This window comes from Chelonoidis abingdonii, chromosome 2 (assembly GCF_003597395.2).
Source record: "Chelonoidis abingdonii isolate Lonesome George chromosome 2, CheloAbing_2.0, whole genome shotgun sequence".
NCBI lineage: Eukaryota > Metazoa > Chordata > Testudines > Testudinidae > Chelonoidis > Chelonoidis abingdonii.
This window is the reverse complement of record NC_133770.1, coordinates 88,587,860-88,598,079: the sequence shown is the minus strand read 5'-3', so window position 1 is coordinate 88,598,079 and position 10,220 is coordinate 88,587,860. Positions and strand designations below refer to the sequence as shown.

At 57.3% G+C, this 10,220-nt stretch overlaps 1 pseudogene; it reads left to right on the top strand.

Annotated features, from left to right (window-relative positions):
• Window positions 1–5,034: 5,034 nt before the first annotated feature.
• LOC116835708 (5S ribosomal RNA) lies at window positions 5,035–5,152 on the top strand (annotated as a pseudogene).
• Window positions 5,153–10,220: the final 5,068 nt, after the last annotated feature.

Genomic DNA, 10,220 nt, shown 5'->3' with positions numbered 1-10,220 from the left:
CAAACCGGCATGCAGCAGGGGCGGGGGAAAGAAGGGCTGCGCCTGCCCGCCCAGCACATGAAGTGTCAGAGTCAAATTGAGAAGGGAGGGGAACTGTCAGGCAACCTCACTGCTGCGCCTATACACCAAGAGACACCCCAAGCAGTGCAAGGTTTACAATGGCACCAGTGGCTCCATGGAGCCCGGCCTATGCTCAGAAGGGGCCCTGGCCTGCTCCACTTGCACTGTGCTCTGAGACCCTGCTGGCTCACCCCCCTGCCCACTTGCTCCTCTCAGCCTGGTACCCACTCCACTGCTTCTCTCTGCTCTTTGGCCCCCCAGTGAACCTCTGGCTCTGGGCAGTCTCTACTTCCTACCAACTGGGGCGGGGCACCACCTGCTGTCTCCCCAGAGCTGAGCCGCCTGGGACTGTCTCAGCCAAGTGGGAGCTGGGGAGGGGTGGAGACAATGGATGTGGGGGAGGCTTGGCTTGGCTGGGCCTCTCCAGGCAATTGCATCTTCAGGGAGCCTGGCCCAGGCAGATCCTAGCCTGTCTGACTGGGCTACTCCCAATGGGCTGGATCAATTGACCCCAGGACCAACACTGGCTCTGCTACTGGCTCAAACCTGCAGACACAGTTGTGGCTGGGAGGCAGGGCATGGGGGAATGGGTCTCTGAGGCCAGGTCTACACTACGCGCGAAAATCGATTTTAGATACGCAATTTCAGCTACGAGAATAGCGTAGCTGAAATCGATATCTGAAATCGATTTACTCACCTCGTCTTTCACCGGCGGAGGTCGATGTCCGCGGCTCGACCATGTTCAATTCCAGAACTTGTTGGTTTTGGTGGTTCCGGGAATTGATTATACAGCGCGCTCAGGGGATCGATATACTCCTGTCTAGATCAAACGCGATATATCGATCCCCGATCAAATCGATTTTAACGCGCTGATACGGCGCGTAGTCCTAGACGTGGCCTGAGAATGGGGGGAGGTGCTGGCTGTGACGGGGGTGGGGAGAGATCTTGTGGGGTGTTGGGGCACTAGAGAGTGGTGTTTTTGGGAGTGGCTGTGTCGTTGTGGTGGGCTCTGGGCACGCGTGTAGGGTGGTGGTGTGCAGAGTGGCTGTGGCATTGTGAGGGTGTGACAATGGCGGTTCTGGGCAAACCCAACTGAGAGTGCCAATTCAGGACAAGCTTGAAACAGGGCAGTTACAGCCCAAGGCCTTGGGGTTTTCCACTCTAAGGCAAACCAAGACCAGCCAGACAGAGGAACTTTGGTCTCCCCCTCCACTGTGCTAACCAAAGATTAACGGAAACAATTCCTTAGACCTCCAGTTTTCCCCGCATCACCACAAGTGCTACTCATCCCTGGGATGAATGGTTGTGAACCAAGCACCCCAACTAAAAAAAAAGGTTACTCTCAATCCAAAGAATCGACACAAGCCAGACGCCAAGGTCCAATATACAAATCAGATCATTACCACAAATCACGCTGTTCCAATCCTTTAGAATCTAAAAATCTAAAAGTTTTATTCATAAAACGGAAAAGATACACGATGCAGAAGCTAAATTGGTTAAATTGAAATCAAATTACATACAGTAAATGGCAAAGTTCGTAGTTCAGGGCGTATAGCAGTGATGGGTAAACTTGCAGTTCAAATCAAAGTCTCTGGGATACATCCCAGCTGGGATAGGTCATGTGGAGTCCTTTGTTTCAGAGGCTGCAGTTTGTAGCCCAAGTCCCTCTCAACGGGAGGTGCAGAAGCAGGATTGAAGACCAGATGGGAGATGAGGCATCAGCCTTTTATAGTCTTTTTTCAAGGTGTAAGGAACCTCTTTGTTCTACTTGGAAAATTACAGCACAATTGGAGTCTGAGTCACAGGGGGCAAGTTCTGCATACTTGCTGAGTCTCAAGACATATATGCCTCTCTCATGGAATAAGTTATTACAGCTGATGGTCCTTAATGGCTCAAGCAGGCGTAGAACAGAGCTAACACTCTTGTCTGGGATGTCTCCCAAGAAGCATAGCATACATTTCAAGTAAGACAGTATAGAACCAATATTGCATTTGAACTTCACTACAAATGCCAACATGCAACACCAGCATAATCATAACAGCACCCATAAGCCTGGTCTTGACTGCCTTATATTACCAGCCGCCCTTTACAGAGCAAGATTTGGTGCAGCGTACAGGAACCTTGGTTTGCCAGACGCCATGTTCTATATGGCCCAGATAATATCAATACACACAGAGGGGCATCTAGGGGGCTGCTGGGCATGGAAGGACTGGGGAGGCCATCTGGCCAATAGGAAGCTGGTAGCGTGGGCAAGGGGAGATGTGTGGTGTGGATGGGCTTTTCTCCCGGGAGGAAGGAGCATTCTGGCACCAAAAGAACAAGGTTTAGCGCATCTGCATCTGGCACTGCCTCGTCCTGGCTGGCTTCCGCTTAGTGTCCGCCCAGGGCTGTAGCCACCTACCGGCCGAGACAGAGGCGTAGGCATTGGACTTTCGGCACCCGCCTCATGTGCGGGTTTTTTTTTTTTTTGAAACCCTCCTCGCGTCTTACCCTGTTGGCAGCAAGGTATGGGTTGAGAGAGCCAGCTGGCCAAAGCATCACAAACCTGAAATTACTTAATCTCATCTGATCTAGATGCTAAACAGGGTCAGGCCTGGTTAGTACTTGGATGGGAGACTCCTGTGATGTAGCTTTTGCCGCCCCTGACGCTGCCTCGCTGCAGGTCGTCCCTCGCGCAGCACACTTTTGCCCCTCGTCTGGCTTGCCTTCCAGCTAAGGTCTCTGTCAGAGACATTACAGCCTTATTCCCACTTTGAACTGTTCGCGTCCAGAAAAGTGGGGGATGTGCATGGTACCCTTCTAGCTTAATTCCTAGGGGCCAGGTCTACACTCGCGCGCGAAATATCGATTAGATACGCAATTTCAGCTCAGAATAGCGTAGCTAAAAATCGAACGTATCTAAATGACGATTTACTCACCGTCTTCACCGCGCGACGATCGAGGTCTGGGCGGCTCGCCATGTCGATTGCCGGAACTCCTTGTTTTGGTGGAGTTCCGGAATCGATATAAGCGCGCTCAGGGATCGATCATATCCCGTCTAGATCAGAACACGATATATCGAGTCCCCGATCACTCGAGTTTAATGCGCCAATAGGCGCGTAGCTCGAATGGCCTAAGCTAGATCTGATAGCGCTCACCAAGCCGAAACTCCAGTGTCTGGTACACTCCCTGTCTTCCCCAAAATCTTACCTGGGGACCCAAAGACCCAAACCCTTGGGTCGTATAACCAAAGGGAAATAAACCATTTCCCCCTCCCGCCCTCCCAGGGTTTACCTGAGAGAACACTGATCACAGACTCCTTTGGATCCTAAAACAGAGAGGAAGGAACTTTCCCCCACCTCCTTTTCCCCCACCAGTCCCTGGGAGTTCAGACCCAGTCCCTTGGGCCTAAAACAAGGGGAAAAAATCAATCAGGTTCTAAAAATGAAAGCTTTTAATTAAAAGAAAGAACAAATGAAAAAATCAGCTCTGTAAAATCAAGGTGGAAAATGTTTCCAGGGTCTAAGCTTATATCATAGACTAAGGGACCCATTCCCTCTCCGCGGCCGCCGCGCCCCCCCCCCTCCCCGCCTAAGTTTACAAGTTACAGCAAAACAGAGGTAAAATATCTCCCAGGCAAAACACACATTGCAAATAAAGAAAACAAGCGTAAAGACTAATCCGCCCTTCTATCTATACTTACTGTTTGAAGAGGAAGCCACGTTTCGGAAGATGGAGAAGATCTGGTTGCACGTCTGGCCCTTCTTAGCCCAAGAGAGAAGAAGAATCAAAAGAAACAGACAAAGAAAGCACTTCCCTCCACCAAATTTGAAAGTACTTGTCCCCGATTGGTCTTGGGTCAGGGTCGGCCAGGTCACTGAGCTTGTTAAGCCTTTACAGGTTAAAAGAGACACACGCCCCTAACTATCTGTTACGAGCGTCTCCCAGGCGCGTAGCCGCCCTCACACCCCCGCGGCCGAGGGCTGGGCTTGGGCCCTTTGGCAACCGGGGCCCGTGGCCGCGGGTTTTTTCTTTTTTGCAACCAAAAGCCGGCGGCTGTGCCCCGTTGGCAGCAGGCGTGGGTGGGAGGCCAGCTGGCCGAAGCGGCGGCAGCGCCCCAAGGCCTGTCTGCGCTCAGCCCTCCCTGCCAGCCCGCTTTCGGCTCTGCGGCGGGAGCGCCCGAGTGGCGAAAGAAGCCGCAAAGCGCAGCCGGGCTTTGGGGGTGGCTGCCTTGGCAGCATGCTCCTTGGCAAGCTGCCCTTTAAAACGGGAGGAGAGAGAGGCAGCTGCTGCCCTAAAGGCGGCCCTTTTGCCCGGGAAGGCCGTCTGCGGGCCTGGAGCGGTCCCCACTCCGGGGGCCAGACGGGTGCTGGGTCTCCTCTGGGCCTGATCCCCCTGAGGAGGAGAGGCGTGTCGGTGTCGGTGTCCCATCCTGCCTCCCCGGGGCCTTGCGAAGCGGGAGACGGGGCAGGGCGCGGGCCGAGGCTCCGGGCCGCGCGACCCGGGTTTCCCGGAGGGAGGAAAAGGCAGGCAAGTGCGGGAGGGCGTCCCCAAGGGAGGCGTGAGGTGTGGCGAGCCCCAGGAGCTGTTGAGCAAAGGGCGAGCGCGGCGGTGTGGTGGGGCAGCGGGGCTGGGCGTTGGGTTGCGCCGGCGGCTGGGTGGGGTGGTGCAGGTTTTGGTGTCGTGGGTGGGGTTTGCGGCGGATTTGTGAGGGTGCGCGATCACGGGCGAGCGCGCGGGGGCGGCGGGGGAGAGGGGTGTATTTGTGAGGGGCGGGGAGGAGTCTTAGGCCGTGGTGTGTGCGGGCCGCAGTGGTGGGTTCCGGCGGCCGTGGGCGGGGCGGGAGCGTCGGTGTGGCGAGGGAGAGTGCGAGGCTGGTGGCGGTGCCTGTGTTGCTTTGTCGGGGCGGGGCCGGAAAGGTGGGGCCTGGCTATCGGGCAAGAAAAGGGCTCTTCGGCGGCCTTGTTTAAAGAGGCAAAGCGGCAGCTTGACAGCATCTATGGCCATACCACCCTGAACACGCCCGATCTCGTCTGATCTCGGAAGCTAAGCAGGGTCGGGGCCTGGTTAGTAATTGAGGGAGACCTCCCTGGATTACCGGGTGCTGTAGGCTTTTGGCCGCTGCCCGGCCGCAGGTCTCCCTCAGGGCACACCTTTTGCGCCTCGTCCGGCTTTCTTCCCGCTTAAGGTCTCTGTCGAGGTATTGTTCCACTTTGAACTTTCGCGTCCAGAAAGGGGACCTGCATGCCCTCTAACTAACTTCCTATCCCGCTTAGATCTGATAGCGCTGCCACCCAGCCGAGACAATTCCAGTGTCTGGGCACTCCCTGTCTCCCAAAATCTTCCCCTGGGGACCCAAGGACCCCAAACCCCTTGGTCGTAAACCAAAGGGAAATAAAACCATTTCCCTCCTTCGGCCCCTCCAAGGGTTACCCTGAGAAGGATCCACTGATCAAGTACCCGTTGGATCCTAAAACAGAGAGGAAGAACCTTTCCCCCACCTTCCTTTTCCCACCCACCAGTCCCCCGGGATTCAGACCCAGTCCCTTGGGCCTTAAACAAGGGGAAAAAAATCAATCACGTTCTTAAAAAAGAAAGCTTTTTAATTAAAGAAAGAACATGAAAAAAAGTAGTGCTCTGTAAAATCAAGGTGGGAAAAATGTTCCCAGGGTCCTAAGCTTATATCATAACTAGAGGGACTCCATTCCCTCCCGCGGCGCCGCCGCGCCCTCCGTAATCCGCGCCTAAGTTACAAGTACAGCAAACAGAGATAAAATATCCCCAAAAACACACAATTTGCAAATAAAGAAAAACAAAGCGTAAGACTAATCCGCCTCTATCTAAGTTACTTACTGTTTTGAAGAGGAAGACTGTTTCAGGAAATTGGAAAAGATCTGGTTGCACGTCTGGCCTTCTTAGTCCAAGAGAGAACGAAAGAACAAAGAAACAGCACAAGAAAAACTCCCCTTCCCACCAAGATTTGAAAAGTATCTGTCCCCGACTGGTCCTGTCAGGGGTCGGCCAGGTTGCACTGAGCTTGTTTAAGCCTTTACATGGTAAAAGAGACATTCAAAACCTTAACTATCTTTTACGAGCGTCTCCCAGGCCGTAGCCGCCTCACCCCCGCGGCCGAGGGCTTTGGGCTTGGGCTTGGGCAGCCGGCCCGTGGCGGGGGTTTTTTCCCTTTTGCAACCAGCCGGCGCTGGTGCCTCCCGATCCGTGGCAGCAGGCGTGGGTGGATGGCACTGGCCGATAGCGGCGGGCAGGCGCCCAAGGCCTGTCTGCGCTCGCCCTCCCTGCCGCCGCTTCGGCTCCGCCGGCGGAGCGGGAGGCTGGGCGAAAGGAAAAGCCGCAAAGCGCAGCCTCGGCCTTTGGGGGTGGCTGCTTTTGGCAGCAATGCCTTGGCAGTGGGCCCTTTAAAGCGGGGAGGAGAGAGAGGCAGCTGCTGCCCTACAGGCGGCCCTTTTGCCGCGGGAAGGCCCGCCTGCTGCCTGGCCGGTCCCCACCCGGGGGACAGTCGGGTGCTGTCTCCTCTGGGCTGCATCCCCCTGAGGAGGAGGAGGCGGTGTCGGTGTCGGGTCCCATCCTTCTCCCCCGGGGCCTGCGAACGGGAGACGGTGCAGGGCGCGCGGGCGGAGGCCTCCGGGCCCGCGCGACCCGGGTTTCCCGGAGCGAGGAAAAAAGCCAGGCCAAGTGGCGGTGAGGGCGTACCAGGGAGGCGTGAGGTGTGGCGAGCCCCAGGAGCTGTGAGCAAAAGGGCGAGCGGCGCGGGTGTGCGTGGGGCAGCGGGGTCCTGGGCGTTTGGGTTGCGCCCGCGCGGCTGGGGTGGGGTGGTGCACGGGGTTTTTGTGTCGTGGGGGGTTGCGGCGGATTGTGAGGGTGCCGCATCAGGGAGCGCGCGCGGGGGGAGAGGGTGTATGTGAGGGGCGGGAGGAGTCTTAGGGGGCGGGTGTGTGCGGCCAGGGGTGGGGGTCCTGCGGCTCCGTGGGTGCGGGGCGGGAGCGTCGGTGTCGAGGGAGGGGCTGCGAGGCCTGTGGCGCGTGCCCTGTGTTGCTTGGTCGGGGCGGGGGCCGGACGGGTGGGGGCCTGGCTATCGGGCAAGACGACAGGCGCTCGTCGGCTGGCCTTGTTTAAAGGCAGGCCAAGCGGGCAGCTGACACGGTCTACGCATCACCCTGAAGCACGCCCGATCTCGTCCTGATCTCGCGGAAGGCTAAAGCAGGGTCAGGCCTGGTAGTACTTGGATGGGGAAGACCTCCTGGGAATCCGGTTGCTGTAGGCTTTTGCCGTCGCCCGGCCGCAGGTCCCTCGGGCACACGCTTTGCCTGCCTCGTCCTGGTCTTTGCTTCCGCTAAGGTCTCTGTCGAGGTATTTGTTCACTTTGAACTTTAAGCGTCCAGAAAGTGGGGGACTGCATGTACCCTTCTAAGCTTATTCCTAGCTAGGATCTGAATAAGCGCTTGCCACCAACGAAATTCCAGTGTCTGGTGCACTCCCTGTCCCCCAAAATCTCCCTGGGGGACCCAAGAGACCCACCTCCTTTGGGCGTGTAAAAACCCAAGGGAATAAACCATTTCCCCTCCCCTTCCTCACTGTGCCCGTCCACGCGCCCGGACCACATGTACTCTCCGGATTACCCTGAGAGATAACGACTTGTATCCATGACCTTCCTGTAATCCTAAAACATGAGAGGAAGGAACCTTTCCCCCCACCTCCTTTTTCCCACCATCAGTCCCCGGGGTGAGTTCAGACCCGTCCACTTAGGGCCTTAAACAAGGGGGAAAAATCAATACCAGGTTCTTAAAAAAGAAAGCTTTTAAATTATTAAAGAAAGACAAATGAAAAAAAAAAAGTAGCTCTGGGGGAAGGGTAAGAAACTACAAAAAAGGGAGGGCGGGGGCGGGGGGGGGAGGGGGGGGGGGGGTGGGGGGGGGTGGGGGGGGACGGGCGGGGGGGGGGCGTAACAGAATAAAAAAAACAAAATAAGAGTAAAATAAAACAAAAAACAAGATGATCAAAGTGTGAAAATGGTTTTCCAGGTCTAAGCTCTACATACGAACTAAGAGGGAAAAATCTTTCCAATCCCTCTCCGCCAGCCGCCATGCCGCCGCCCCCCGCGCTAACCTAAGTTAACAGTTATGCAAACAGATGGTAAATCCTCCAGCAAACAACACAACATTTGGCCAGAATAAAGAAAACAAGCGTAAGACATTTGTCCCGCCTGCTATCTAGTACTATATGTTTTTAAGGAGGAGAGAAACTGGTTCAGAGAAGATTGGAAAGAGATCTGGTTGCACGGTCTGGCCCTCCCTTAACCTTGAGCTCCAAGAAGAACGAAGATACAAAACATAGCCACAAAGAAAAGACTCCTCCCCCTCCCCAGATTGAAAAGTATTTGTTCCCGATTGGTCTTTGGTCAGGGTCGGCCAGTTTTCGTCACTGAGCTCGTTAAGCCTTACAGGGTAAAAGAGACTCAACTCAAACCCCTCCCTTTAACTATCTTGGTTTACGAGGCGTCTCCAGCCAGGCCGTAGCCGCTCAACCATTAAGAACCCCCGCGGCGAGGGGCTTGGGCTTGGGCTTTGGGCACCGGCCCGTCGTTTGGGGCGGGGTTTTTTCCTTTGCAAACCAGCGCGGCGCTGGGTGCCCGCCCCCTGCCGTTGGCAGCAAGCCGTGGGTGGGAGCCAGCTGGCCGAACGCGGCAGGCCGCCCCAAGGCCTGTCTGCGCGTCTAGCCTCCCTGCCAGCCGCTCGGCTCCGGGCGGGAGCGGGAGGCTGGGCGAAAGGAAAGCCTGCACAAAGCGCAGGCCCGGGCCTTTGGGGTTGGCTGCCTTTTGGCAGCATGCCTCCTTGGCAGCTTGCCCCTTTAAAGCGGGGAGGAGAGAGAGGCAGCTGCTGCCTAAGGCGGCCCTTTTGGCCCCGGGAAGCGCCCTGCGGGCCTGGAGCGGGTCCACCTCGGGCGGAAGTCGGGTGTGGTCTCCTCTTGGCTGATCCCCTGAGAGGCAGGAGGCGGTGTTCGGTGTCGGTGTCCCATCCTGGGGGCCTCCCGGGCTTGCGAAGCAGGGAAGGGGCAGGGCGCGGCGAGGCCTCCGCGCCGCGCGACCGGGTTTCCCGGAGCGACGGAAAAGGCGGCCAGAAGTCGGAGAGGGGGGCGTCCCGGAGGCGTGGGGTGGCAGCCCCACGGAGCTGTGAGCAAAGGGCGAGCGCGGCGGGTGTGCGTGTGGGCGCGGGGTCCTGGCGTTGGGGTTGCGCCGCGGCTGGGGTGGGGTGGTGACGGGGTTTTGTGTCCGGGGTGGGGGTGCGGGCGGATTGTGGAGGGTGCCGCCGACTCAAGGGGCGAGCGCGCGGCGGGCGGGGCGAAGAGGGTGTATTTGTGAGGGGCGGGGAGAATCTAGGCGTGTGGTGGGGCGCCAGGGGTGGGGGTCTGCGTCGTGGGCCGGGGCGGGATGCGTCGGTGTGGCGAGGGAGGGGTGCGAGCTGGTGCGCGTGCCGTGTTGCTTGGGGTCGGGGCGGGGCGGAAGGTGGGGCCTGGCCCCCCCCCCCCTATCGGGCAAGAGACAGTGGCTCGTCACGGTCGGCCTTGTTTAAGGCAGCGCCAAAGCGGACAGCTGACAGCGTCATCGGGCCATACCACCCTGAACACGCCCGATCGTCTTGAATTTCTCTCGTTTGAAGCTGCAGTTGGTCGGGGCCTTGGTTAGTACTTGGATGGGGGAGGACCGCCTCCTGGGACAAGAAAATTACCAGGGTGGGCTCGTAGGAGTTTTGCCAGTGTCCGTCCGCAGGTCACTCCCTCCCTCTCTGGGGGCAACGACACGCCTAATCTAGCTTTGCTTTTGGGTTTGGGGGCCAGCTCCTTATCAGTCCAGTGGCTTGGTTGCTCCCCGCTCGGTCCTCTGCTGGCGTGTCGTGGTATTGTTGCCACTTGAACTTTAGGTAGCGTCCAAAGTGGTGGGATGACTCTGGCATGTACCCCCCTTCTAAGTTAATTCCTAGCTTAGGGACTGAAGCCCGCGTGCCCTACAAAGCCGAAATTACCAAGGTGCTGGGGTGCAAACTCCTCCCCTGTCCTCCCAAAATTTTTTCCTGGGGACCCAAGCCAAAGCCCCCCCTTGGGTCGTGAAACCCAAAGGGAGAAAAATAAACCCATATTTCCCCCTCCTTCCCCCCCCTCCAACGCGC